The following is a 26942-nucleotide window of genomic DNA, read 5'->3' as shown; positions in this document are numbered from 1 at the left end:
GTCCAAGATAAGTTGCTTCTGAGTAACTCAGAGACAATGATGACGTTTCTAAGACCACAGCCGAATCAAAAACATTCGACAGTAGTCTCGGGGACTACACCCAGTGGGTGCACTCAGCGTGCCCCCACTGGTTTTTCAAAAAAAAAGAGAGAGAAAAAGTCGACTGCCCGCAGTCGACTGGATACAGTTCCACTCGACCTGGCCCGACCAAACCGAGTGAAGAAATACAGCTACAACAACACAATATAAAGACTACAGTCGACTGCCAGCAGTCCACCGTAGTCTCGGGGACTACACCCAGTGGGTGCGCTCAGCGCGCCCCCACTTGTCCAAGGATTGGCAGACACACCCAGTGGGTGTCAGATACAAAGATCTTCGGAAAATAGACCCTCCAAACAGCATATCATAACAGACCAAGTGTTGAGTCGACTGACCTGGACGTTGCTCTAAAGAGCCGAACTCGCGTCATAGGCTGCTTGGCTGGCCTCCCGAGCCATCTTCACTTGCTCCATCATGATCCCCGCCTGGCGTATAGCCTCCTTTGCAGCAGCCGCTTGGTCCTCAGGGGCGGGGTATGTGGCAAAAAGCGAAGACGGATCCGCAGTCGACGACGAGGGCCGCGCACTCGCCAGAGGGACGGCGAAGGTCACTGAAGCCCGAGTGGCGTCACCACCATCCCGAGCCTCGGCCTCGGACGCCGGAGCGGATTGGTGGGGGGTCTTGTCAGTCGACGCCCTCTTGTGCCTCCTCACTCTCAACGGTTCGTTGTCTTCATCGTCCGGGAGGTCGATAACATGAGGAGGAGCTACAAGGAAAACATTCAATCGACCAGAGTCGCGATAAAGGTTCAGTCGACTCAAAGGCAGGACGTCAGCAGTCGTACCAGGGTTGGAGGTAACAGCGTCCTCCATCTCTTGGTCATCGTTCCTGGCGGAGACCTCAGAAGTAGCACCGCTGCAAGTCTCGAAAGTCAATCAGTTGGCTCAGTGAATCGACCAAGGATCCGTCCACAGCCGACAAAGGAAAGCAAGTCTTATTATTACCCGGAAATGGTAGGAACAGCTATCTTCATCTTGGGCAGAGCCTTGGGCGGCTTGGATGGCGTCGCTCGTGGATGCTTGGGAGCCCTCCCAGTCGGCGGAGGAGAAGAAGTCCGAGGGTGTTTCGACGACTGCCCAACAGGAGCAGTCGCCTTGCCACGTTCCCGCGCTGGATCGTGGGTGAGCTTGGATCGCCCCTCCGGACGGGGAGGTTCAACCTCCTCCTCCTCCCCTTCGCTGGAGAAGATGTCGTCGCCTTCCTCTCCCTCACCGTCGGACTCCCACTCGCCTTGGTCGTCCCCACTCTCGCCTCCGCTCGCCTCCCCTTCCTCAGTCGACCCCTGTGCCCCGTTGGGCGTCGAGTACATCTCGGTGGTCGCCTGAAAAACAATAGACAAGACAATCGACTTATTCAAAAAATACCAATACAGAAGACAAGATATCAGTCGGGAGCACAAAGACATACCTGGTCCACCTCATACGAGTTGTCGAGTGGGGTTACCCTCCTGGCTCCTCGGGGGTTGTCTTTGTTCCCCGTGATGCTCGACAGCCACCCCTCCACCATCTCGTCGGTGACCTCCCCCGGGTGGACCCGAGTGGTGTCGTCAAGACCCGAATACAGCCACATCGGGTGGTCGCGGGCCTGAAGCGGTTGGATGCGCCTTTGAAGAAAGACCTCCAGCAGGTCCATACCAGTCACGCCCTCGCGGACAAGCTCAACCACTCGTCCTGCCAGCACCTTGACTTGGGCCTTTTCCTCCGGCGAGACTTTCAGAGAGGCAGGCTTCTCGGCTCGGTCAAGGGAAAAAGGAGGAAGACCAGTCGACTGTCCGGGGGTCGCCTCGTCCTTGCAGTAGAACCAGGTCGACTGCCAGCCACGGACCGACTCCGGGAAGGTGATAGATGGAAAACAACTCTTCCCCCTCGTCTGGATCGCCAGGCCCCCGCACAGCTGGATCACCTGCGTCCTCTCGTCACTCGACTTAGCCTTCTTGACCGATTGAGAACGGCAGGTAAAGATGTGTTTGAAGAGTCCCCAATGGGGTCGACAACCCAGGAAAGCCTCACACATAGAGATGAAAGCAGCAAGGTAGACAATCGAATTGGGAGTGAAGTGGTGGAGCTGCGCTCCGAAGAAATTCAGGAAACTCCGGAAGAAAGGGTGGGGCGGCAGAGAAAATCCTCGGTCGATGTGGGTGGCTAGGAGCACGCACTCACCGTCGCGGGGTTGAGGCTCGATCTCTCCCCTCGGAAGACGCGCAACTTCGTGGGGAATGACTCTCCCCTCGACCATGTCGTCGAGATCCTCTTGCCGGAGCACCGATGGCATCCAGTCGCCCTGGATCCAACCTTTGGGCAGAGCGGTCCTGGAGGAAGATCCGTCCCGAGCTAACCTCTTCCCTTTCCCCGCTGCCGCCGCCTTCTTTGAGCGCTCCAGAGCGGAGGTCTTGCTCTTCGTCATCGTCGCCGGCGAAGTTTCGCACGGGCCTGCTGTGCTGGGGCGGGAACGGAGGTGGCGGAAGGACTTGCGAAGGGAGAGAGGCGGAAGAAAGGAGGAGAAGAGAGCGCACTGCTTGGAAACCCCGAGCCGGCGATTTATAAGGGACCGCTTCCGAGTGGCTGACTGGTAGGCCCAGGCTATCCAGTCAAATCCCGTAGCAGACGCGCACGCAGTACATGGCGAAAAAGGCGACGCGGAGATCGAGGAGCTTCCGCTTTATCGCTTCCGATTACTGCGGCTGCTCCCGTCTCGCGCGCTTCCCAAAATCCGAATCCCGCGACATCCGCGGGCCGCAGAACAACTTGCCAAAAACAGAAGACCTCGCTCGCACCGACACTCGGCATGTCGCAAGCAAAGAAATTCACTCGACGAAAGGCCTAGAATGGATCAAGGCGACTGAAAGAGGTTGATCGCGTCATCTGTGATGATCGGCCCGAAACGAGGCACTCGTGCAGCTCGAAGAACCAGTCGGAAAGATCCCCAACTCTTTCCCCACTCTCACCTCGATCCATTCGGGGGCTAATGATGAAGCTATGTACCTAGGGTAGGGGCACGGACCCGTCCAAAGAGCCCTACCCAAGGACATCCCTAGAAGAAGTCACCTTCCAATCGACTCGAAGGTATCACACTCGACGGGTTCAAGACACTCGACCATGAAGCTAGCCACTCGACCGAAGTCACTCCGCAGGCAAACAGTCGGGCATTAAGTAGTCTTTATGGTCATTATAGCACTTTACTAGGGGCGTTACCAGTAACGCCCAACCTTAAATGTACCTTAAACCCTGCATTACTGAGGGCAGGAGAGGGCCGGCGAACTCTATATAAGCCACCCCCTCCTCAGTATGAAGGGTTCGCACCCCTGTACCCATACACGCATAATCCAGTCGACCGCCTCCGGGCTCCGAGACGTAGGGCTGTTACTTCCTCTGAGAAGGGCCTGAACTCATAAACCTCGCGTGTAACAACTTCCCGATAGCTAAGATCTAGCCTCTCCATATTCACCCCCCTACATCACTGTCAGAGTTAGAACCACGACACCCCCCCCCCCCGGGGGGCAACCCGGAGGTCACCGACACCATGAGAAGCAAATAAAGAGCGGAGGATGTTCTGCGGGCATAGCGGCGGTGGTTTTTGAGGCATGTTATCATTTTTCGTGTGTTTTCCTATTTCCAGGTTCGAACATTGTAATAGAGAAGTAAATAAGGTAGCACATGAACTAACTAGGTTGGCCAGATTTTCTTCCACTTTTGATTGGCTTGAGGAACCTCCGACTGTTATCTATTATTTTTATTTAACAAAGTTTGGTTGTTTATGTTTTAAAAAACACCCCTCAGGACATGTAACTCAATCTCACTTGAATAAAATCAAGTGAAGGGCCACTCTCCCCTTCCAAGCCCCTTTAGGAGGGCAATGAAAGCTGAGAACTCAGAGTCTGAGGGACCAAGTAAGGCTCGGACTGGTTAAGAGTCCTGAGGCTCCTGAAACTGCCACGCTACAAGTGCTCATGCCCCGACACTATTGTCGATGACCTTTCCATAGGACGTAGGTCGCGCTCCCACGGGCGGCTGAACTTAAATTAAAAACATTGATGCGTCACTTTGTCAAGTATACGGTGACCTTCGGCATAAGACCGTCGTACACACCCTCGCTAACCTCCGGCCATGTTGCTAAAGATATCCCCTAGTCAAAAGTTACGTCTTGAACGCTAACATTAGTGTCGACTATCGGCAATCCTTGTTTCCTCTCAAATAGGAAGGTGTTGGTCTCTCAAATGCAAGGGTTTGTAGCAAGCAACAATTTTTCTTATGTTATTTGAAGGTTTATCGACCAACAAGAGTTTAGTAACACCAGCAATGATCGGCACCTACACATACAGATACAAAACTGAATTGGCCCCTAATAGAACTAGCGAGGTAATCAATCTCGCTAGTGTTACTAGTTACAAGGACTAAAACCGAACAAGTTAACAGAAAATGGCTTGGACTTGATGGAAAATAAAAACAACCCCATCACCATCGTGGAGACGACTGTGTGGCGCTTTCGCCGCCGAGAAGGGGAGCTCATCAAGATTGATGAGGAATGGTCGCTAAGCGACACCTCCGCAAATGTCGGCAGGGGCAAGACCACGGCCAAGGCTCCACGACCGGGGTCAACATTGGCCGCAGCGGCCCTCCACACGGCGCAGGAGGAAGCGAAGCGGCTCCTTCGCGAGCACCGTGCGACGGTCGGGCAAGGCTACCGCGGCCCCGCGCCCTTCCGCCGTTGGATGGACCGCTCCCAGGACGATACAGACAGCGGAAGCGGTGCGGCCGGCCAGGATGGCCATGCGTACGAGGTCATCGTAGTTAGCCTTCTATGTTTTTATTAAGATTTTGGTTAAACGGACGAAATATGATTCGTTAATGTAAATTATGTCTGAAGTTTACTGAATTTCATCATGTTGATGAAATTTATCCAGTTTAATAAAATTTGCTTTTAGATATATGGGGACACGGTTAGATGGCTTGGTTCCGCATCCCTCCCCACGGAGTGATCCGGACCAGTCCGCGGATAAATAACGTGTCAGCAGATAATCCACTTGAACGCTGCTCATGATGCTTTACTGTGGCATTGGCACGTACTCCCGCGATCACGCTAGGGTCCAAGAGGTTCGTAGGGTGATCCGTCTCCCCAACCATCGTGTGGCCCAGCCTAAAGCCTAGACAATCCATCGAGCCTCGAAAGCTACGTAGGCGCGCATGCTACTGCTTCGTCTTCCCTGATCAGCTCGCTTTATGGCGAGGATAATGGTGCCGAGGTGGTACCGTTGGATTGGGATTTTTCTTCCCATTTGCGGTAATTGGCGCGTGAGGACGCCATTCCTCCTCCTGTCCATGACCCACCTCCGTAGTCTGGGCCGGAGTTACTGCGGCTCTACGCGACGCGACACGGCTATAGCTAGGACTAGGAGTAGTCCCAACCTTGTTCGTTTTACTCTTCGGGCACTGCTTGACTTGGCCTTCCCTCTGCCCGCTTTATTACGACTGCCTCGATAGAGAAAGTTTAGGAGGATGATTGAATACGTTTTAGTCTTATGACTAAAAGTAGTGGAACTAAAATTTGTTAGCCTCATCTATGTTTGAATTCAAATACTAAAAAGACTAAAAATCAAGTTATTGAACATTTATTATCCTTCAAACCTTCAATCCAAAACTCGCATGTGTTCAAGGAAAGAAATTAAATGAAAAAAAAGAGGGTTAATACATATTTTAATAGGTTTTCTATGACTAAAATTTTTTAGCCTCAAGACTAGTCCTAATCTCTCTTTAGTCAAGGGTGTTTGGAACTTTAGCCTCTAAAAAAGACTATTTTTAGTCAAACTAAAAATAGTCCCTTGAATCCAAACATGCTCTAGGTTCCAACCTGTGTACTGGCAGTCGATTTTAATGTTTGAATGCGCTGATGTTGACTCTCTTTGGAGTAGGGGGAGTCAAACGAAACTGCTACGGAGTCAAATTCATCAGCTGTGATGGACGGAATAGGATTACGTAACGTTGTACTCCGTCTGTACTTACTTGTACCACCATCTGTACGAGCACCAAAATTAGTTCTTATCTATATCTATTCTATATTTATATCTATATCCTATTATTAAATGGAGATGATATTTTTGGTTTCGTCTCGCTTTATTTGCTCCCGATTCAATTAATTTTACTTACGCTATTTGTTCCGTTACTTGCCACCCGTTTCGGCCCAACGAAAAAAGCCCACTTGACGACGCACTGTGGCCCAGGTTCAAAGAGTTGGCAAAAAATAAAATAGCCAATGGCAGGGTTTGATCTCATAACCTGCGAATCGATCATGCACAATTTGTTCAATTGACCCAGCTAGAGATATGACATGATTTTCTTTCTCCCACTGCAACGCATAGGCCTTTTTGGTAGTATTGAAAAAAAAATAAAACTATTGATTCATTGGATCCAAGTTAATTGACGCGGTCTCTATACGATGTAAAAATAATAATGGTTGTTTGCTCAAAAGTAGGAATGCTCCTTGCACACAACTATAGAGGCGTGTGTTTTGGAAAATACCCTGATCCACCTGCTTGTATATGCACCTATAAAAAATTCGACCTTTTTAGCAATTCAAGAAAAGGTAAAAAAAAGTCAAAACATTTTTTGGCAGCAAACTTGACCTAATGACGTACTCGTATAGAATTTTTGACAAAGACAAACTGCAGAGCATACAACACAAATTTTCCGGGACAACATAGAGTGAACACTACCTCTAATATGTTGCTGATTTTTCTTCAACAACACCACGAAAGTTATGTGAACTAACCTGTGGTTGGGATGGTTAGATGGACACTGATATCCTCAGCCCAACAGGGTTCTAATCTCGGTGCTTGCATTTATAATGATGTGCCGGCCCAGTCTCTCGGAGGTGCTCAGACTACCCACAATGGGAGTAAGGCCTAGTTCTTTTGCAGGATTCTCCCAGAATCTGCCCCTCTCTAGCTTCTCCTAGTATCTTTGTGTTGGAAATATGCCCTAGAGGCAATAATAAATTAGTTATTATTATATTATATTTCATTGTTCATGATAATCGTTTATTATCCATGCTAGAATTGTATTGATAGGAAACTCAGATACATGTGTGGATACATAGACAACACCATGTCCCTAGTAAGCCTCTAGTTGACTAGCTCGTTGATCAATAGATGGTTACGGTTTCCTGACCAGGGACATTGGATGTCGTTGATAACGGGATCACATCATTAGGAGAATGATGTGATGGACAAGACCCAATCCTAAGCCTAGCACAAGATCGTGTAGTTCGTATGCTAAAGCTTTTCTAATGTCAAGTATCATTTCCTTAGACCATGAGATTGTGCAACTCCCGGATACCGTAGGAGTGCTTTGGGTGTGCCAAATGTCACAACGTAACTGGGTGGTTATAAAGGTACACTACGGGTATCTCCGAAAGTGTCTGTTGGGTTGGCACGAATCGAGACTGGGATTTGTCACTCCGAGTAACGGAGAGGTATCTCTGGGCCCACTCGGTAGGACATCATCATAATGTGCACAATGTGACCAAGGAGTTGATCACGGGATGATGTGTTATGGAACGAGTAAAGAGACTTGCCGGTAACGAGATTGAACAAGGTATCGGGATACCGACGATCGAATCTCGGGCAAGTATCGTACCGATAGACAAAGGGAATTGTATACGGGATTGATTGAATCCTTGACATCGTGGTTCATCCGATGAGATCATCGTGGAACATGTAGGAGCCAACATGGGTATCCAGATCCCGCTGTTGGTTATTGGCCGGAGAGTTATCTCAGTCATGTCTACATGGTTCCCGAACCCGTAGGGTCTACACACTTAAGGTTCGATGACGCTAGGGTTATAGGGAAAGTATGTACGCGGTTACTGAATGTTGTTCGCAGTCCCGGATGAGATCCCGGACGTCATGAGGAGTTCCGGAATGGTCCGGAAGTAAAGATTGATATATAGGAAGTATGGTTTTGGCCACCGGAAGTGTTCCGGGCATCATCGGTAGTGTACCGGGACCACCGGAGGGGTCCGGGGGTCCACCGGGATGGGCCATGGGCCCCGGAGGCATACATGGGCCAAGTGTGAGAAGGGACCAGCCCCTAGGTGGGCTGGGGCGCCTCCCCACCAAGGCCCATGCGCCTAGAGAGAAGAGGGGGCAAACCCTAAGGGCAGATGGGCCCTAAGGCCCATGCCTGGTGCGCCCCCCTCTCTCCCCCCCTTGGCCGCCACCCTAGATGGGTTTTGGGGCTGCCGCCACACCTAGGGAGGGGACCCTAGATGGGGGTGCAGCCCCTCCCCTTCCCCTATATATACTTGAGATATTTGGGGCTGCAGGACACACGAGATCATCTCCCTCTTGGCGCAGCCCTACCTCTCTCCCTCCTCGTCTCTCGTAGTGCTTGGTGAAGCCCTGCTGGAGTTCCGCGCTCCTCCACCACCACCACGCCGTCGTGCTGCTGCTGGACGGAGTCTTCCCCAACCTCTGCTTCTCCCCTTGCTGGATCAAGGCGTGGGAGACGTCACCGGGCTGCACGTGTGTTGAACGCGGAGGCGCCGTTGTTCGGCGCTTAGATCGGAATCAACCGTGATCTGAATCATTGCGAGTACGACTCCTTCATCCGCGTTCTTGCAACGCTTCCGCTTAGCTATCTACAAGGGTATGTAGATGCACTCCCCTTCCCCTCGTTGCTAGATTACTCTATAGATTGATCTTGGTGATGCGTAGAAAATTTTAAATTTCTGCTACGATCCCCAAGAGTGGCATCATGAGCTAGGTCTATGCGTAGTTTCTATGCACGAGTAGAACATAAAGCAGTTGTGGGCGTCGATATTGTCAATTTACTTACCGTTACTAGTCTTATCTTGATTCGACGGCATCGTGGAATGAAGTGGCCCAGACCGACCTTACACGTACGCTTACGTGAGACTGGTTCCACCGACTGACATGCACCAGTTGCATAAGGTGGCTAGCGAGTGTCTGTCTCTCCCACTTTAGTCGGATCAGATTCGATGAAAAGGGTCCTTATGAAGGGTAAATAGAAATTGGCATATCACGTTGTGGTTTTGGCGTAGGTAAGAAACGTTCTTGCTAGAAACCTATAGCAGCCACGCAAAAACTTGCAACAACAATTAGAGGACGTCTAACTTGTTTTTGCAGCATGTGTCGTGTGATGTGATATGGACAAAAGGATGTGATGAATGATATATGTGATGTATGAGATTGATCATGTTCTTGTAATAGGAATCACGACTTGCATGTCGATGAGTATGACAACCGGCAGGAGCCATAGGAGTTGTCTTAATTTATTTTATGACCTGCGTGTCAACATAAACGTCATGTAATTACTTTACTTTATTGCTAAAGCGTTAGCCATAGTAGTAGAAGTAATAGATGACGAGACAACTTCAAGAAGACACGATGATGGAGATCATGATGATGGAGATCATGGTGTCATGCCGGTGACAACGATGATCATGGAGCCCCAAAGATGGAGATCATAAGGAGCAAAATGATATTGGCCATATCATGTCACTATTTGATTTCATGTGATGTTTATCATGTTTTACATCTTATTTGCTTAGAACGACGGTAGCTTAAATAAGATGATCCCTCGTAATAATTTCAAGAAAGTGTTCCCCCTAACTGTGCACCGTTGCGAAGGTTCGTTGTTTCAAAGCACCACATGATGATCGGGTGATAGATTCTAACGTTCGAATACAATGGGTGTAAGCCAGATTTACACACGCAATACACTTAGGTTGACTTGACGAGCCTAGCATGTACAGACATGGCCTCGGAACACGGTAGACCGAAAGGTCGAGCATGAGTCGTATAGAAGATACGATCAACATGAAGATGTTGACCGATGTTGACCAGTCCGTCTCACGTGATGATCGGACACGGCCTAGTTGACTCGGATCATGTTTCACTTAGATGACTAGAGGGATGTCTATCTGAGTGGGAGTTCATTGAATAATTTGATTAGATGAACTTAATTATCATGAACATAGTCTAAATTGCCTTTGCAAATATGTTGTAGATAAATGGCTCACGTTGTAGCTCCCTGTTTCAATACGTTCCTAGAGAAAGACCAAGTTGAAAGATATTGTAAGCAATGATGCGGACTGGGTCCGTAGTCTGAGGAGTGTCCTCACTGCTACACAGAAGGCTTACGTCTTTGATGCACCGCTCGATGTGCAAACCCCTACAACGTCGTCTGTGGAAGTTGTGAACACCTGACAGACACATCCTGATGACTACTTGATAGTTTGGTGCACCATACTTTACGGCTTAGAATCGGGAATCCAATGACGTTTTGAACGCCATAAGACATATGAGATGTTCCAAGAGCTGAAATTGGGACTTCAGGCTCATGCCCGTGTTGAGAGGTATGAGACCTCTGACAAGTTCTTTTGCCAACAAGATGGAGGAGAATAGCTCAGCTAGTGAGCATGTGCTCAGAATGTCTGGGTGCTACAATCACTTAAATCAAGTGGGAGTTAAACTTCCAAATAAGATAGTGATTGATAGAGTTCTCTAGCCACTATCACTAAGCTACTAGATCTTCGTGATGAACTATGACATGCAAGGGATGGAGTTGATCCCGGAGCTGTTCGCGGTGCTTAAGACCGCAAAAGGTAGAAATCAAGAAGGAGCATCAAGTGTTGATGGTTTAACAAGACCACTGGTTTTAAGAAGGGCAAGGGCTAGAAGGGAAACTTCATGGATGGCAAACCAGTTGCCGCTCGAGTGAAGGAACCCAAGGTTGAATCCAAACCCGAGACTAAGTGCTTCTATTGTAAGGGGAACGGTCATTGGTAGCGGAATTACCCCAAATGCATGGTAGATAAGAAGGCTGGCAACTTCAACAAAGTATATACGTGTTATTAATGTGTACCTCACTAGTACTCCTGATAGCACCTGGGTATTGGATACCGGTTCAGTTGCTATTATTGGTGACTTGAAGCAAAAGCTACGGACTAAACGGAGACTGGCTAAGGGCGAGGTGACGATGTGTGTTGGAAGTGTTTCCAAAGTTGATGAGATCACCATCGCACGCTCCGTCTGCCTTCGGGATTAGTATTGAACCTAGATAAATGTTATCAGGTGTCTACGTTGAGCATGAATATGATTAGATCATGTTCATTGTAATACGGTTATTCATTTAAGTAAGAGAATAATGGTTATTCTGTTTACATGAATAATACCTTTCATGGTAATGCACCCTATGTGAATGGTTCATTGAATCTCGGTCGTTGTAATACACATGTTCACGCCAAAAGATGTAGAGTTAATAATGATAGTACCACTTTCTTGTGGCACTGCCGCTTAGGTCATATTGGCGTAAGATGCATGAAGAAACTCCATGTCGATGGATGTTTGGAGTCACTTGATTTTGAATCACTTGACACATGCGAGCCATGCCTCATGGGCAGGATGACTAAGACCCCGTTTTCAGGTAAAATAAAACGGGTAAGTGACTTGTTGGAAATCATACATGCTGATGCGTGTGATCCAATGAGAATTGAAGCGTGCCGTGGATATCGCTGTTTTCTCATCTTCACTGACGATCTGAGTAGATATAGGTATATTTACTTAATGAAGCACAAGTCTGAAACGTTTGAAAAGTTCAAGGGATTTGAGAGTGAAGTTAAGAACCATCATAACAAGAAGATCAAATTCCTACGATCTGATCGATGAGAATTTCTGAGTTATGACTTTGGCAATCACTTAAGACATTGTGGAATTGTTTCATAGTTGAAGCCACCTGGAACACCACAGGGTAATGGTGTGTCCGGACGTCGTAATCGAACCTTATGAGATATGATGCGATCTATGATGTCTCTTACCGATCTACCGTTTTCATTTTGAGGTTATGCGTTAGAGACAGCTGCATTCACTTTAGATAGGACACCATCTAAGTCCGTTGAGACGATGTCGTGTGAACATTGGTTTGGCAAGAAACCAAAGTTGTCGTTTCTTAATGTTTGGGGCTGCGATGCTTAAGGCTTCAGCCGGAGAAGCTCGAACCCAAAAGCGGACAAACACATCTTCATAGGATACCCAAAGGTGACAGTTGGGTACACCTTCTATCTCAGATCCGAGGGCAAATTATTTGTCGCTAAGAACGGGTCCTTTCTCGAGAAGGAGTTTCTCTCGAAAGAATTGAGTGGGAGGAAGATAGAACTTGATGAGGTTGTCGAACCTCTACTTCAACCAGAGAGTGATGCAACACAGAAATATGTTTTCTGTGGCACCTACGTCTATTGAATAGGAAGTTAATGATAGTGATCATGAAGCTTCGGATCAATTTGCTATCGAACCTCGTAGGTTGACAAGGATATGTACTACTCCTGAGTGGTACGGTAATCCTGTCTTAGATATCATGTTGTTAGACAACAATGAACCTACGAGCTATGGAGAAGCGATGGTGGGCCCATATTCCGACAAATGGTTAGAAGCCATGAAATCCGAGATAGGATCCATGTATCAGAACAAAGTATGGACTTTGGTCGACTTGCCCAATGATCGGCAAGTCATTGAGATAAATGGATCTTTAAGAAGAAGACGGACGTAGGCGGTAATGTTACCATCTATGAAGCTCGACTTATGGGAAAGAGTCTTTTCACAAGTTCAAGGAGTTGACTACAATGAGAATTTCTCACCCGTAGCGATGCTTAAGTCCGTCGGAATCATGCTAGCATTAGCTGTATTTTTCGATTATGAAATCTGACAGATGGATGTCAAAAACAAGTTTTCTTACCAGTTTTCGTAAGAAAGAGTTGTATGTGATACAATCAAAGTTTTGTCGATCCTAAGGATGCTAAAAGGTATGCTGGCTCCAGCGATCCTTCTATGGACTAGAGCAAGCATCTCGGAGTCAGAATATATGCTTTGATGGAGTGATCAAAGCTTTTAGGTTTATACAATGTTTGCTAGAAACTTGTATTTACAAGAAAGTGAGTGGGAGCACTACAACATTTCTGATAAGTGTATGTGGATGACATTGTTGATCCGAAATAATGTAGAATTTCTGGAAAGCATAAACGGTTGTTTGAAGAGTGATTTTCAAAGGAAGACTTGGACAAAGCTGCTTACATATTGGGCATCAAGATCTATAGAGATAGATCAAAACGCCTGATGATACTTTCAAAGAACGCACACCTTGACATGTTTTTGAAGGAGTTCAAAATAGATCAGTCAAAGAAGGGGTTCTTACCTGAGTTGTAAGGTGTGAAATTGAGTAAGACTCAAAGATTGACCATGGCGGAAGAAAGAGGAAGGACGAAGGTCTCCCCCTATGCTTTTGTCATAGGCTCTATACGGTATGCCATGCTGAGTACCGCACCTGATGTGTGCCTTGCCACATGTCTGGCAAGAGGGTACAAAGGTGATCTAGGAGTGGATCACTAGATAGCGGTCAAAATTATCCTTAGAGGAATAAGGAAATGTTCTCGGTTATGGAGGTGATAAAGAGTTCGACGTAAAGAGTTACGTCGATGCAAGCTTAACATCTATCCAGATAGCTCTGAGTAGAGATACCGGATACGTATAATGGAGCAACAATTTGGAATAGCTCCAAGAGGAACGTGGTAGCAGCATCTATGATATGACATAAAGTTTTGTGAAATACATAGGGATCTGAATGTTACAGACCCGTTGACTACAACCTCTCTCACAAGCATAACATGATCAAACCCAGAACTCATTGAGTGTTAATCACATAGTGATGTGAACTAGATTATTGAGTCTAGTAAACTCTTTGGATGTTGGTCACATGGCGATGTGACCTGTGAGTGTTAATCACATGGCGATGTGAACTAGATTATTGACTCTAATGCAAGTGAGAGACTGTTGGAAATATGCCCTAGAGGCAATAATAAATTAGTTATTATTATATTATATTTCATTGTTCATGATAATCGTTTATTATCCATGCTAGAATTGTATTGATAGGAAACTCAGATACATGTGTGGATACATAGACAACACCATGTTCCTAGTAAGCCTCTAGTTGACTAGCTCGTTGATCAATAGATGGTTACGGTTTCCTGACCATGGACATTGGATGTCGTTGATAACGGGATAACATCATTAGGAGAATGATGTGATGGACAAGACCCAATCCTAAGCCTAGCACAAGACCGTGTAGTTCGTATGCTAAAGCTTTTCTAATGTCAAGTATCATTTCCTTAGACCATGAGATTGTGCAACTCCCGGATACCGTAGGAGTGCTTTGGGTGTGCCAAACGTCACAACGTAACTGGGTGGTTATAAAGGTACACTACGGGTATCTCCGAAAGTGTCTGTTGGGTTGGCATGAATTGAGACTGGGATTTGTCACTCCGTGTAACGGAGAGGTATCTCTAGGCCCACTCGGTAGGACATCATCATAATGTGCACAATGTGACCAAGGAGTTGATCACGGGATGATGTGTTACGGAACGAGTAAAGAGACTTGCCGATAACGAGATTGAACAAGGTATCGGGATACCGACGATCGAATCTCGGGCAAGTATCGTACCGATAGACAAAGGAAATTGTATACGGGATTGATTGAATCCTTGACATCGTGGTTCATCCGATGAGATCATCGTGGAACATGTTGGAGCCAACATGGGTATCCAGATCCCGCTATTGGTTATTGGCCGGAGAGTTGTCTCGGTCATGTCTACATGGTTCTCGAACCTGTAGGGTCTACACACTTAAGGTTCGATGGCGCTAGGGTTATAGGGAAAGTATGTACGCGGTTACCGAATGTTGTTCAGAGTCCAGGATGAGATCCCGGATGTCATGAGGAGTTCCGGAATGGTCCGGGAGTAAAGATTGATATATAGGAAGTATGGTTTTGGCCACCGGAAGTGTTCCGGACATCACCGGTAGTGTACCGGGACCACCGGAGGGGTCCGGGGGTCCACCGGGAGGGGCCACGGGCCCCGGAGGCATACATGGGCCAAGTGTGAGAAGGGACCAGCCCCTAGGTGGGTTGGGGCACCTCCCCACCAAGGCCCATGCGCCTAGAGAGAAGAGGGGCAAACCCTAAGGGCAGATGGGCCCTAATGCCCATGCGTGGTGCGCCCCCCCTCTCTCCCCCCTTGGCCGCCACCCTAGATGGGTTTTGGGGCTGCCGCCACCCCTAGGGAGGGAACCCTAGATGGGGGCGCAGCCCCTCCCCTTCCCCTATATATACTTGAGATATTTGGGGCTGCAGGACACACGAGATCATCTCCCTCTTGGTGCAGCCCTACCTCTCTCCCTCCTCGTCTCTCGTAGTGCTTGGCGAAGCCCTGCTGGAGTTCCGCGCTCCTCCACCACCACCACGCCGTAGTGTTGCTGCTGGACGGAGTCTTCCCCAACCTCTCCTTCTCCCCTTGCTGGATCAAGGCATGGGAGACGTCACCGGGCTGCACGTGTGTTGAACGCGGAGGCGTCGTTGTTCGGCGCTTAGATCAGAATCAACCGCGATCTGAATCGCTGCGAGTACGACTCCTTCATCCGCGTTCTTGCAACGCTTCCGCTTAGCAATCTACAAGGGTATGTAGATGAACTCCCCTTCCCCTCGTTGCTAGATTACTCCATAGATTGATCTTGGTGATGCGTAGAAAATTTTAAATTTCTGCTACGATCCCCAACACTTTGGCCCCTTTTGTTTTACAATCCTACCTAATTAGACCCTATCTAGATAGGATTGTAAAACAAATGGGGCTCAAAGATTCTTGGAGAATCTGGACAGGGGTCAGATTCTGGAAGAATCTGGCAAAAGAAATGGGCCTAACATAGGTGATAGCATCACACATATTTAGACAAAATAGATGATGTGGCAAGTAATTAATTAATAAAGAGAGTGATGTGGTAAGGCTGGTCATAGTGGGGAGTAACTTATGCTAGTGTCATGCATATGACACTAGTCTAAATTACCACCTTCATAGTGCAAAGTAACATAGTACTAGTGTCATAGATGACTTCATTTATTAGCTTGTAGACTCATATTGTCTTGAGAAGCGCTATGTTACATTAGCGTATTATGTTACCACTTCTCATTAACTCTTTGCCACATAAGCAAATTTTTTTTTGAAGTGTGCTATGTTACTAGCTAAGTTACTTCCACTATGACTAGCCTAATATAGCTAGTTAGTAGTAATATAAGTAACATCACACATAACATGACAAGATGAATCTACAACTTAATAAATAAAGTGTTGCATGACACCACTCATATGTTACTCCCCATTGTGAATGCAGTAATGTAGACTAGTAACATATGCATGTTACTACTCTAAGTTACTCCCCACTATGACTAGTCTCATAAGGATAGGGTGTACATGTATACATTCATAGGAACTAGATCGGGATCGCGCCGTGGCGCGAGGGTGCCGGTCCAAACGTTTGTATGCACATAAGAAGAAGCTACTTAACAATGCATGAACATAGAAAGCATGTTTCACGATAGGTTAGCACCAAATATCTTAGGCATAGAAGATACAACAACACGTCGCTTAAAGACAATTTACAACTATGCATAGATAACTTTAAGTTTTAGGCATAACATAGACGTTTAAGCATAGAAGATACGACAACACATCGCTTACAGACGTTTTAGGCATAGAAGATACGGCAACACGTCGCTTACAAACAATTTACAACATGGGCCTTGCCTTCCTCATGAACAACGCGTTCATACTGAGCCAGTGATAGTCCAAGGTGTGCCAGGAGCATGCCAAGAACTGCCGTGTGTGGGATCCTAAACACTCGCTGGGTGTCCTACAGTTCCCAATAACATAAAACATAAGGCCTTGGGGAATTGCCCAAAACAATTGCATTACAACATGGAGGAATCAGAGAAATCAGTTGCGGACAAAAGCAACCATAGTGATAAAAAAGATATGCCAAGCCTATCGTTTAATCAGGATTTTGTTTAGGATGTGCCAAGCATTTAAAAAAACAGACTGAATGAGGATTTTGTTGCAAACAGACTGAATGATGGAATGAGAAGAGGAATATATTCATGAAATGAAGCAAGAGAGATAAAGATGAAAGGAAAGAAGTGCAGAGCTTGCAGGTGAAAAACACCATATAAAATGTATAATCACCAATCAGGCAATTTTAAGATATCATGACTTATTGCTGTGATTAAAACAAAGCTAGTTGATGAATGATTGGAATCAGCTATTTCACTGAATAAATATATTGATGGCGTAGTTTCAGTTTTGTGCCATGAAGAGAGGTCGTCGAGTGTGATATCCAGAACAGAGATGGCCATATATATGAAGAAAACAAACTCTCTAAGGAACGCATGCAGGCAGGTATTTTTTCCTGGATTCTATTGTTTCTACCTGAATCTCAAGGTATACAGTGACAGCCAGGATTAACAGAATTAAGCAACAATGACATGCTCTCTGATTTTAATGTAACATGTTTCAATTCCCCTATAACCCCTGTGTTTTATCAAAACAAGCGCACAAACAAGATAATCATCGAAACAATATTATGTTCTCAGCAAGGCTATATGCATTCTTCTCAAGTCTGAGATATGCACGTACACTGGTCTTAGATCAATTGATAATCACCAGAACTAACTACAATACATAGTCTGTGAATCAAAAGTGAGAAAATACCAGGAAGATGATTTGTGTAGTTGCAGGAGCTCAGGGGAAAGGAGAGTAGGCAGACCTGCTTGCTGGAGCTCCTTGACTGGCCAGTTTAATGTGCAGCCACAGCCGAGAGAGTGCTATACTACCCTACATGAGAGCATGTTAAATGAAAAAAAAATCAAATCCCTAACAAGAACTTTTTTTGAAAGATCCATAAAATCCAGATCGGGATAGGGGGACTAACACGAACTCATCCTTCACGCGAGCACCGCCACTCGATGGAGATGGTTGGTACCCCACGCCACTCCACGCATCATCATATTCCTCCTTCACGCGAGCACCGCCACTCGGCAGCCTCCACATCCGCCGGCTCGACTCCCTCGGCGGCCGCTGTGCCCCATGCCGACATGAGCGCCCATCCAAAGGGAAATAAAGAAGTAGACAACAAAACAAAGAGCAATGTTAATATAACCACATCATTCAATTCACATGTCAAGATACAATAGGAAGTCTTTCCACCAAGCGGCTTGATATATACAATTAAACCCAGGAAAATAATTTTCACCACTTATAGATAATAAGAAGCTGTAAGGGGGCACGTAGACAACCGGATGCCAGTATACATGCAAATAACTTCCAAAATAAACGTATGCCACAGGAAAAGTAAACTCCAACATATTACCAAAGAGACAATAAAAGCTCTGAACCAAAAAATCTAAGAAATGCTCAATTCAGTTTACTTAATAGTTACAAAATTAATTATTCTCGGTCAGGTGGTTCTGGTATACTTAAGAAAACACTTGTAGAGTTCAAGTACAGATAAATACTCAAGCTACATGGAACTATAGTCAACAACATAGTTCTATAATAACAAGTGATTCCAATTAAACACAAGTGCTCAGAACCATGGAACTAGAGCTTTATAAAATCATGCTACTAATTATCTTAGACACCAATTAAACTCATATGCGGACCATGGTCAACGGTGGGTTTATACACTCGTCAGAAATATTGGCCACTAAAAACATAACAAGATTAATACAGTCAACACATACCTCAAGTACTGAAGGACTGAGGCACTGATCATCTGTTTGACTCGTTTACACTTCTGCATACGCTATTTTTATTAAGTGATCGAGCAGGGGTGCAGCATCGTCGAGCAGGGGTGGCGGCGACAGCCAGACCACCTTGAGCACCATGGTCCGGAAGCCAAGAGCATGAGCAGACCAAAATCAGAATGGACTAAAAGGGTTCAGGGTTCAATGCATAGTGGGATCAGATTTGCCTTTCCTCGATCATATAATCTACCCCCGCCATCTCTTGTCACCAGATTAATCTGTTTATACAGTGGAGCTGCCCTGGTTATCACTCAACAAGAATGACCATCCAAGGACAGAACAATAAGTATCACATGATCAAAAAGGATTCTAGAGACAAGAGGGAGGACCCAACTTGATACCCACAGGCGCCTTGATTGCTCAAAGGCACACTTATTTCAGCCACAGCGAATCATCATTTCCCTAGCAAGGACGGCTTCCGACCGGTGGGGCACGTGCGAATAAAAAGGGTTCAGGGTTCAATGCATATGGGCTCAGATTTTCCTTTCCTCGATCATATAATCTACCCCCATCATCTCTTATCACCAGATCAATCTGTTTATACAGTGGAGCTGCCCTGGTTATCACTCAATAAGAATGACCATCCAAAGGACAGAACAATAAGTATCACAGGATCAAAAAGGATTCTAGAGACAAGAGGGAGGACCCAACTTGATACCCACGGCTAATCATCATCGCCCTAGAAAGAATGGCTTCCGACCGATGTGGCACGTGATTCAAACGCGGTGGCACGAGATATCTCATTTTGGGAGTAACTATTCATTCCAGTAGTAACTTTTTTTTATCCGATGGATGAGGTCGTTACAGGGGTTGATCCGACGGCCCAAGATCCAACAAGCAACCAGATCCGACGGCCAGGAATCCCAAATCGCCGAGGAGCGGCCTGAGGAGCTTATATTCTTATTTCTGGATGGACTTATTTCTGGATTTCTGGATGGATCACCAGATCAATATGTTCTTACGAGGGTTTAACTGCCCTGGTTATCACTCATTAGAAATGACCATCCAAGGACAGAGCCACTAAAATAAGAACGTGATCAAAATAGCTCAAAGAAACGAGGGAGGATCCAAATTAATACCCACAAGTGCCTCGACTGCTTGAGAGCATGCCTATATCAGCCATAACTGATCATCATAGCCCTGGCTATGTCCCATATAGTAGCCGAAGCAGAGCAGGGGAAGATGGAGCTCACAGAGGGAGGTTGTAGCTGAGGCAGCACTCAGAGGGCACCGGGGTTGCGCCTGAACGCCATCCAACCAGTGAGGAACCACGCCGGAGTTGCGCCTTGCACCATCCCGCCGACGAGCACGAAAGCCATGGGCACCGAAGTGGCCAAGGAGGTGAGGAGGTGATGTATAGCACATCTAGGAGCACCATCAGAGACGATCGGGGCAACGAGCAGGCAGGGAGAGAGCGCGAGGTGGCAGGGAGAGGAAAAGGCGCGACGCGAGTGCAGGCCTGCAGGGAGCGGAACATCAGCTATTTTGGAGTATAAAGGAACTATCAAACATATCATATAAGTGCAATCATCTTTGATAATATAAGATAGCATACAAATCACAGAGCTTGTTTAAGATATTTTGTCACATCAAGTAGTTTAGATAAGAAAAGCCTAACCCAGAATTACAAATAATTGGAGCGAGTGATAGATTTATTATTCTGATAATCTGGTAGTAACTATACATAAATAATTCATTTGCCAACAGTAAAAAATATGCGATGCAGCTGTCCTATAATATAAGACGTTTTACAGTTCACAATATTTTACATAGAAAAATTATATTTCAAAGAGCAACTGCTTAAACCATTGAGTACAAAAGTCATTCACGCCAACCACAAAAAGGAAATAATCTGCAATGCAAGGCTAATATGATTTATCTATTGCCAATCACTGTATCCATTTAAATTATAATCTGAACATATATACTTTCTAGTCACATGGCATCATCTTTTTAACTAAACTAAACCGCCAAAGTTATGTCAATGATTAAATATGGCATTAGTGTAAAATATGGTAATGGGGTGGTTTATTTGGGTCAAAAAAAGGAAAACAACACAACACAGAGTATCCAATTAAGCATAGCAATTAACAATGAGGGATACTAATGAGGGAACTCTGAAAATGGATAGATCACCTCACATAATGATTATCTCAACATACCTAGGCTAGGCAAGTGAAACCGACAATAAGGGTAAATAGAGCAGCCGTTCCCTTGGCAGTGGCCGCTCCATGTCCTCCTCCCCCTGCGTATCCTGCCATGGAACAACCGACAGAGCGACCCCAGATCAGAAGCCCACGCGCGACGAAACGAACTTGCGAGACAGGGGTGACGTGGGCCCACCATGTTACCTGGGTGAAGAGGAGGGAGCCAAAGAAGCCCGCGAGGAAGAAGAGGCGACATGAGAGGAGCACCACAGCGAGCCACAGCCGCGTCCGCACGAACCAAACGCAGTCGCTCCTGATGGCTGGCTAGCACAAGGGAGGGCCGGCATGATCCCGCAACAACAACATGAATTTGCAGCAATCCATCCATGCTCTTATCATGTTTTCTGCAAAACACACACAAAAATCCGATCATGTTAATAGAGCAACCAGAACCTTCTATGTCATATGGAGATTAAAAGGAAAAAGAATTAAGGATATATGAAATGAGTAGTTCAACTCTACACACATGATCAAGAAAATGGTAGTGTGGGAAGCATATATATGCAGCAATCCATCTCCATGCTCTTATCATGTTTTCTGCAATCCAGAGTGACACCTACCATCAGCAACATAACCTGCATAAAAACACACCTATGATTAGTAATACCGGACTAAATCTCGCTATAAATTAGAGCACGTTGATACTCTTTATGGGAATAAATTAGAACAAAAACTGAAAACAAATTATGGATACATACTATCGGATCTAGCGCGAGCATTTGAAAATATGTGCTAAAACATACAAGGTTGTGTTTTGTGAGAAAAGGAGAAGTGTCTGACACACAAATAGATGCATTACAGACAAACATTTTCAGGTTCTCAACTTCTCAAGTAATCAATTTTCAACCACAAATGTTATTCTTTAAAAGGCATGAGTTCAAATGTGTAAACTGAACCAAGGCATATTACTTTTTATGGTACAAATAACCCCCTATGCACTATTGGCCTTCTTCTGGCCATATAAATTCTCAAGCTCTTTCAGATCTCTCAAACCCTGCCTTTCTCCGACAACATGTCCATTATCCAACTGATTCAAGCGATTAAGTCTGAACATGGCAACTGAGAGCCATTGTCTTCCTCAACAGAAAGGAAGCAAGTTACATTCAAGCAAACTAAGCACAAGCTTGACCTATTAAAATACAAGATATAAATGAAATAATAAGGTAGGAAGAGGGCTACCAGAAATGCTTAAAACCCACTAAACACCAACGCTGACTATTGGACATTTTGCCAAACGCACCATCTATTCTTCTCTTAATTCATCGATGATGGCGCAACAGGTGTATTGTTCAATCTATCTATCCAACTAATGTATAGCCTTCAACCATCTATGTCGATGCATCTCACCTCTAACTGAACTATTACCACCCAAAACATAAATACACTGCATATGTACCAAGAAAAGTAATCCTTGATTTCTCTTTGCATAGCAATAATGAAATTAAACAAAGGAGAACATAATGCTTACATAGACATGAAAAGCAACAGGATTAGATATTTTGTCAGAAGCATAGCACACACATGATAAAGTAAAAACCCAGGAAAAGAAACAAATTGTGAGAGGAATGGAATATGGAGAGAAACAACCTTGGAATCAGAGTGAGAGGGGGGATCACATGTACGTGCTGCTTCCAAGGATTGCCTCATTCTTCAGGCCATTGCAGATTTGAAAATAAAAGGCAACCGAGGTTGACATCAGAGAGAGAGAGAGAGAGAGATGGCCGGGGTGCTTTGCTCCTTGATAAACCATGGCGAGCCAGCGTGCTACACGGGAGCAAATGGATGGAATTGAGGCCTTGGCACGGACTGGGTGTAGAGGAAGAGGAGAATGTCGTGGAGGTCGGCCTCCCACACAAAACATTTGCTCAGACCAGTTTAGTACAAAATATCTAGTAATGATGCATAAACAACAGATAATCATAACTGAGATATGATTCAGACAATCTATCTAAAAAGGCATAGCACATTATTTAAATGCAGATCACATAGTACAACATGAACCAATGGTGACACGTGTGCATATCATGTATTGCAGGCTAGCACATAGTAGAAGAATAAATTTCATTTCACATATGCAACAACAGTAAAAACAATTCAAGTTGGTCACCTGACGATACATCTAGCTCGCACATATTATCCAGTTGCAACACACACAATTCTTTCCTCAAGGTTTAATGACTTCTATGTTCTAGCTGAAATTCCTGGTACAAAATAATTAGGACAAGACAATTAATTTCATGTTAGTGGAAAGGAACATAACATATAAACATCTCATGAAAGAGACATGCCAGTTCTAGCTGGTGTTCATTCTCGTACATGAAAAGAAAAATTGCATCTTCATACGTAAACTACAGCTGCTTGATTACAACCATACTCAACCATGTATTCAATCATCTGTTGTTTACTCTCATGTAATTAAGAGAAACTCACTTCTTGTAGGTATGATGTGAGACGAAGACATAAATGCTCTAAATAAGTACACCTCTAAAACGAAATTAAGAGAAATCCCACCTCAAAGTTTATGGGTGATTGGATAGCTGAGAATCCTGAAGTAAAATTATTTGGGCCTATAAAATCATAATTTCATCCAAAGCAGAAGAAACCAGAATATACTCATAATCAAATTATTTGGGTTGTCCATGCCTAACATTTGCAGATATACAATGGAAGTGAAAGGTAAGTGAGCACTTTGCCGTGAATAAAGGATGGCCTTGACCAGGTTTCATTATGGTCAAACATATTGCACGTGTCTTCTAAAAAAGACATAAAAAGGATTAAGATACAAACATTAAACATTGCTGAAAAGGAAAATGGGGATGCATTTTTCGTGGTATATAGTAGTATCAACTATCAAGTGATGGTGCAAAGTGAAATATGGAATACCAACGAAATAAGCATCTAAATGCCACAATAACAAATGCATAGACCAAGAAGATGAAGATATCCATGACTTTTTGATTTTTCAATTGTCCGCATCATTTTTTAGTTCTATAGATAGTTTTGCCGTGATGAATAAGCCATGGGTTGCTTAAAACCTAAAGAGATATTAGTATTGTCAATATTCCCTCTACAAACCTTTGCCAAATGCTGCAGTTTGACAGTTTCTACGTACCAGAAGATCAAAGGGTTGATGACTAACCATTACACCTCACCCTTATATGACCAGAAGATCAAAGGGATGACCTTCCAGATACATTTCAAAACCCAATACTAATCATATCCCTGAGTCTTCTTAACACCACCGCACACCACTGATTTTACAAAATAACAAGGGATAACGCCACTTAACAACATTGTCCCGCGAGCAGAAGCACGCGCCGGCTTGACACAGCGCCAGCGCCGTTGGGGGTCAGCCTCGACCCGCAGGACCGTCGCCACCGACGCACCGATGGGGGCCGTGCCGCTCCCGTCCGGCCCTGCAGACTGCTGGCTCGGAGGAATCGATCCTGCGAGGGGCGAATCCACTGGCCACGGGAGAGAAGGGTGAGGGGATTGGGAGAAGGTGGGGCCCTGCAGCGATGGGGAGAGGGTGGGGCGCGGTGGCGGTGGTTGTGGACGACGGCGACGACGCCAGGGAAGTGAGCGTCGGGGGTCGGGCGGGCAGGACGAAGGAGATGGCGGCGGCGCAAGCGCCCACCACCGTCTGCTGCCCTTCCAGACTCGAGCACTCCGCGGGGTTGGAGCAGGAGGGCTCGGGAGCCGCCGCCGTGCCCGGGGACCAGCTCGCGGACGGGGAGGGCGGGCGCCCACTCGCCGCCGCCTTGCCCTACGGCTGCTCCTCCCCGCTGCCGCCGCCGTCGTGCTCCTCGTCCTCCCTTCGAGGGGGCTTTGCTGCGGTGGATCTGGCCGCCGACGGCGCGGGGAGGCGGGTGGCGGCGGCGACGATGTGGGCGGGAGGAGAGGAGGCGTGCGGGAGGGGAGGCGAGGGGAGGGGAGGGGAACGAGAGAGAGGGAGAGGAGGCGCGCGGGAGGGGGGGAGCCGGCTAGGGTTGCCTCCACGGGAGCCGGCCCATTTATACCCCGTGCGAGTGAAATGACGAAAATGCCCCTGGCGGGGCAGGCTATTTAGGCGCGGTGGCACGGTCGAGGTGAAACTGTTCATTGCAGCAATAACTATTTTTTATCCGACGGACGAGGTCATTCCAGGGCTTGATCCGACGGCCCAGATCGCATCAAGCGCTTCGATCCAACGGCCAGGAAGCCCAAATCGCTGAGGAGGCTGGAGGATGACTGGAATCCTTATTTCTCGATGAGTGTATGCGTGTTTATATGAGCGCTTGTGTCTGTATTTTATTTGAAAAAACACCATGAACGTCATTTCATCCCCAAAATATTCACGCAAGGGTAATGATTTATCAAGTTTGTTGCCAACAAATATCATGATTTTTTTGACCATTATTACAATCACTATTTTTTCCCGAAAAATGTGTGCACCTAGCTCCCGATGCTATCCGTCTTCCTCCCATGTGTATTGTTCTTTTTGAGGAGTATGCATAGTCATTTCTCATTGCCACACGTTTGTGTTTTCAAAGTTTATGCGGGGTGGACTGGTGATGAACGCAGCAAAACAATTAAACAAAGAGGGTACAAGTTGTACAAATTGTGGGCGCAAGCATGCCATAATTTGGCCAAAAAAAAAAATGACAAGCGGCATAAGACAAGTATGACAACTTGAGAAGGTGGTATAAGGAGATGTACGGTTCTTATTCATTTGTAGATATCGTCCAAATATTGCTCTTGGTCCGGAGACGAGATGGCGCATGTGCAATCTCCACTGCACTCAACAACGATTTGCACGATCGAGACGGCCACGTACACCTACTAATTTCGATTCGTCCAGAATATACTGTCAATAAAATTAAAAATCCACTCAGAAAAAATTACGAATGGGAGATTAAACCTTGGACCAGTCTACGTATACGTAGAGCTTCTCCAGAAAGAAATCTGTACGAGTAGGTAGGTGCTGGCGCTGTTGTGCATGAGGCGTGATCGGTGGCTGTGGTCCGCTCCACTTGCGCGATTACGACGCCGGCGGGCCCACGGCGCAGTGGGCAGAATCATCAATGATTGAACGAACGAATCAAGCCGGGGCCACTTACGCACACCGTAGAATGCCGCGCGCTGCTCTAGACCTGGGGAGCTTGTTGCCGAGGCATGGCGCACCGGCGTGCGTTGAGCTAGCTTGGGGCAAATCCAAAGCGGTTCATCAAACGGACGGACGACACCAGATGTTTTGGAATGGTTCGTGGACACTGACTGAGGAGCCAACCATCCAATCTGCATACAAAATGTTTGACCCTTTCTCTTAAATATTAAATAAAACAAAGCTAAACCAAATGTTCATTTCTCGTGCGGCCTCACTTTGAATCATCGACCAATAACAATTCTACCATACATCTAAATCTAAAAGCCCCAGATGTTCAATAATTTGTTTAAATTCATCAAACCCATATTCAACAATACTCCTTGAAAATGGTGTCATCTCAAGTTTCCTCTCATCAAGCTTAAACTTCTTCATGGGCACATGTTGCTGATTCAGTTGATGTGCCTACCGAGTTTCATCCAACAATGCGTCAATGTGAATGGTTTGCCCTATGTCATTTGATACAACATGCACACACATCTGGGTTATACATTGATCTAATCAACAAGTTGAAACATGGAGCAAATCAATGAACTAACCAATACGTAGAGTAACAACTCAACAAACAGCACTCACGAGCTCTATGAATGGCGCACCCCTTAGTCACCTTCTTTCCACATATGCAATTGCACTGTAATACTTCATTATGATGTTTTGAATGGTGTAGCATCGATGGAGTAGCGACTTCACATTGCGGTCATGGATTACCTCCAAGTTGTAGGGAGCAAAGTGTTTGTGCTCACGAAACCAAGAATGCACATCTTGCCAAATATCGTGCCCTTTTACTTCATGCCTATAAAC

General features: G+C 46.0%; 1 pseudogene; it reads right to left on the bottom strand.

The window, feature by feature from the left end:
• Positions 1–24208: 24208 nt before the first annotated feature.
• Positions 24209–26516, bottom strand: LOC147979980 (uncharacterized; annotated as a pseudogene).
• Between the last annotated feature and the right edge of the window lie 426 nt (positions 26517–26942).

The sequence above is a fragment of the Triticum urartu genome, chromosome 3A (assembly GCF_056163025.1).
Source record: "Triticum urartu cultivar PI428250 chromosome 3A, HENAU_Tu73, whole genome shotgun sequence".
Taxonomy (NCBI): domain Eukaryota; kingdom Viridiplantae; phylum Streptophyta; class Magnoliopsida; order Poales; family Poaceae; genus Triticum; species Triticum urartu.
This window is presented reverse-complemented; position numbering and strand designations above follow the sequence as displayed.